Raw genomic sequence first — 4,446 nt, 5'->3', positions numbered from 1 at the left:
AAGAAAGAAATCATTACAAACACGGCTGGAGCTTTCCATGTGTTCCTCGGGATTCATTCTCCTCTTCTCCAGGTGTAACCACTTTATGCATTAAGAGTGATATTGTCCTGGTTGTAAAATGCTCCATCAGAGAAATGTATCATAAGCTATTTAACCAATTCTTTACAGTCAGGCATTAGGATGGTTCCGAGTTTTCCATTGTGATAGCCAACACTGCAATAAACATCATTGTATATACATTGTTGCACACACATCTGTGATTTTTTTATCCTGAAGACAAATTCCTAGAAATAAAAATGCCCTGGTCCAATGGTTAGCACATTTTGCTGGAGGGCAACATTGCCTAGTTGCTTTCCAGGAAAGTTATAACCAAGTGTACCCCACCCCACCCTCAGCAGGGTTAGGAGGAAACCTATCCAACAGCAGCTGCATGAGGAAGCCTGGGGAAGTGTCATAATGTGTGCTTCTAATCCACCTTGTCAACAGGCAGACAGTATCTGCTCTTGGCCCTGGGCTTTCTGCCAGGTACTGAGAATACAAAGGCCAGTAAGCCACTGACCACTCCCCACCCCGCCCCACTCCCATGGATAGAGCTGAGGATGGTGTTGCTATGGAAACAGAACCGTGTGCAGTAGAGACACAGCCCGGCAAAGTGCTTTGGAGCACTGCTGCTGGAGCAGGCCTTGACCTTGGCAAACTATTTCACTTCTCTGTTTCCTTATCCATAAAAATAAGAGGCATGAAACTTGCTCAACTTCATCCGTAAATCTGAGGTTCCAAAGATGCCATGCACAGAGCAAATCACTTGAAACATAATGTTTTTAACTCTTGATTTTGCATGAGGTCTTAGAAAAGCATGAAAAGAAGGTCAGAGTAGCAGATCAAAGAGTTGAGATGCGTCAGGGAATCTGCCGAAGCCCATCTCATAGAAGGGAAGAGTAAAAAAGTGGTTGTCAAGGGCTGGAGGAGGGTGGAGGGCAGGGAGGAGGGATAGAAAGTGACTGAATGATTGAGACAGAGCTATGGTTAGACACCAAGAATAAGTCTTTGAGTTCTATTGCACAGCAGGGTGACTATGGTTAATGATATCATATCAAATATTTCTAAATAGTGAGGAGTCTGAATGTTCTCACCACAAATAAATGATAAATGTATGAGGAGATGGGTGGGCCAAATACCCTGATTTGATTAGTACACAATGCGTATGTGCATCAAAACTTCAGGATGGGGGTTGGGGATGTAGCTCAGTGGTAGAGAACTTGCCTCCTATGCATGAGACCCTGGGTTCAATCCTTAGCACTCCAAGAAAAATTAACAATGTTCCCAATAAATATGTTCAATTATTATGCATCCATTAAAAATAAAATTAAAAAATAGAAATAAGGAAGAAAGACAGTTAGGCAGGAGAGCAACGAGATTTGGGCTCATGGCACAGAATACAATTACCATCCTAAGTAAGAAAGCCCAGTAAATGATCCATGCCAGGTTTCCTGTGTTCCTGCTGGTGTGTCACCCCCAAAATGGATTAACAAAATGCTTCCTGAATGTGTTCCACTCCACTTGGCTGTACAGAATGCCAGTTTCTAAGAGGGCCTTGGCTACTACACAGAAGGGTGTGTTTTCCGTGGCCAGAATGAAAAATGCTTTCTCTCCTCATACACTTCCTAGTTTATGTGTATTAGAACATACAAGAAAGCACACTGTGGGGGAGACAGAGGTAGGAGGATTGGAATTTTGAGGCTAGCCTTAGCAACTTAGCAAGATCCTGTCTCAAAATGAAATATAAAAAGGGCTGAGGATGTGACTTTGTGGTAGAGCACCACAGGGTTTAATCCCCAATACCAAAAATAAATAAATAAATAAAAGAAAAGAAAGAAAAGAAAAAGCTACTGCAGAATAGTAGGTTGCAAAAGATACCATAGACACAGATACAGTATGCAATAGTTCATTAAGAAGTATTATTGGGGAGACAGGCATGGTGGCACACACCTGTAATCCCAGTGGCTTGGTAGGCTGAGGCAGGAGGAGTTCATGTTCAAAGGTAGCCTCAGCAAAACACAAGGCTCTAAGCAACTCAGTAAGACCCTGCCTCTAAAAAAAATACAAAATGGGGCTGGGGATGTGCCTCAGTGGTCACGTGCCCCTGAGTTCAGTCCCTGGTACCATCCCCCCAAAAAAAGAAGTATTAGTAAGCGTTTACTATGCACCAGGTCCTGTGCGAAGTGCAGGGGATAAAACAAGAATATGGTCCCTTGCCCTCAGCAAGTTTCCAATCAAGTATCAGAGGCTGACATGGGGTATATTGCCTTAATATTTGACTTTTCCCCCCAAGGACTAGATATTTCTTGTCTAATAAAAATACATAATTTTTGTTTTTTAGAATTGTGAATGAACCAGGCGTGATGGTGCACACCTAAAATCCCAATGGCTCAGGAGGCTGAGGCAGGAGGTTCAAAAATTCAAAGGCATCTTCATCAATCTAGTGAGGCCCTAAGAAACTTAGCAAGACCCTGTCTCAGAAACAACAGCATCAAAAATGGGCTGGGGATGTGGCTCTGTGGTTAAACACTGCTGGGTTCAATTCCTAGGCCCCCCCCCCAAAAAAAAAAACACCAATAGTGAGATTCCAAAACAGCCATAAAGACAGAAGCAGACAGACTAACAGAAACAGAAAAGTAACCAAATAAACAATTTCAAAGAAAGCTAAGAAAGAGCCAGGGTGAAAGGGGAAACACAGACACTCCAATACCAGAATGAAACCGTTCTGCTTAATAATCTCATTTAATGATCTGTTGGAGACAGAGGTCAGCAAACTTTTTCTGTCTGGGGCCCAACAGTAAATATTGTAGGCTTGGCAGATCTTCAGGTCCCCGCCACAACTACTCAGCTCTGCCATGGCAGCCTGAGAGTTGCCAGGGACAACACAGAGATGAAAAGGCAGGCTGTGTTACTACAGGACTTCACTGATGGACGGGGGAATTGGAATTTCACAGCACATTTTCACCTGTCATGAGATATTATTGTTCATTTAATATTTTTTCTTGACCATTTAAAACAATGAAAATTATTCCCTATTCTTGGAGCACATTTGACCCAGTGGTCATAGATTGCCAACCCTGACTGAAAAAGCTAAAGCTACATGTAAGTCCATTCATGGATATTCCCATATATTTTTTTCTTTTTCCTCTAGTCCCCAGAATTGAACCCAGGGGCACTATAACATGGAGCTACATCCCCAGTTCTTTTTAATATTTTGTTTTGAGACTGGGTCTGGCTAAATTGTAGAGACCTGTGTTGAATTTGCAATCCGCCTGCCTCAGCCTCCTGAGTGGTTAGGATTACAGACATGAGCACCTGGCCCAATATGCTCTTTTAAATATTTTTTTAAAGGAGAGAGAGAAAGAGAGAGAGAGAGAGAACATGAATCTTTTTTTTTCTAGATGGATAGAACGCAATGCCTTTATTTTTATGTGGTGCTGAGAATCGAACCCGGTTCACCCCCTTGCTAAGCGAGTCCTCTACCACAGAGCCACAATCCCAGCCCCCAATATGCTTTTAACTAATTCCAGACTGGTGATGTTAAACTGGTTTCTAGTTTCTAGTTTCTCCCTGTAACACACAATGCTGCAATGAATGTCCTTGTATGTGCAACTTTGCATCCTTGAATGCATAAATGCGTGTCTTCTATCTCCCCGTCTCAGTCCTTACCCATGTCCCCAGCACCAGCTTACTGGAGAACATTAGATGGGAGGGCTTCCTGAGACAGTCCCGATGCAGTCCACATGCCGAGGCTCACAAAGGCTCTTATTCACCACCATAATAATTCTATTTTTAAAGGGCTGTCAAATTGCCTGACATGAGTTATTCTTTATGAACCCTGCTGCTTGTTTTCAGTGATTCATCGTCCTCAATATTTACCAAAAGGTTCTCAAGATGGCCTTTGCTGTTTCTCCAGGAGGTTGCTAGACTCACTGTAGAGCCATTTGCCAGGCCACCCTGCCTCAAAGAGAGAGAGACTCCTCCTCCCAGTGTCTTCAACAGGCTAACTAGCTCATTTTTTGCTTTAGATCCTGAATTTGATGTAGGATTTCTTTCCCCTGCTGCTGGAACTCAGGCACTTGGATAGAGGTTGGGTACATTTGTAGTTTTTTTTTCTACTTATGCATGGCTATCTCCAACATATTTTGTCCCCTTCACATTACTTCACATTTTTATTTTTAGATCATTTTTGCAAAAAGGATACATACTTATTGCAAAAATAAATAAATAATTACAATAAATACAAGCTAATTAAACCCCATAAAGTGGACAGTGAAAGTCTTTTTTCCTAAGCCCAACCACTAACCTTATCCAACGTCCCCTGCCAGGTCTTTTTCATACACACTGAGATTCTAACTGTGGAACTGCTTATCTGTGTGAGCTTAGACAAGTCACTGAACTTCTCTG

The sequence above is a fragment of the Callospermophilus lateralis genome, unplaced genomic scaffold (assembly GCF_048772815.1).
Source record: "Callospermophilus lateralis isolate mCalLat2 unplaced genomic scaffold, mCalLat2.hap1 Scaffold_45, whole genome shotgun sequence".
Taxonomy (NCBI): domain Eukaryota; kingdom Metazoa; phylum Chordata; class Mammalia; order Rodentia; family Sciuridae; genus Callospermophilus; species Callospermophilus lateralis.
This window is presented reverse-complemented; position numbering follows the sequence as displayed.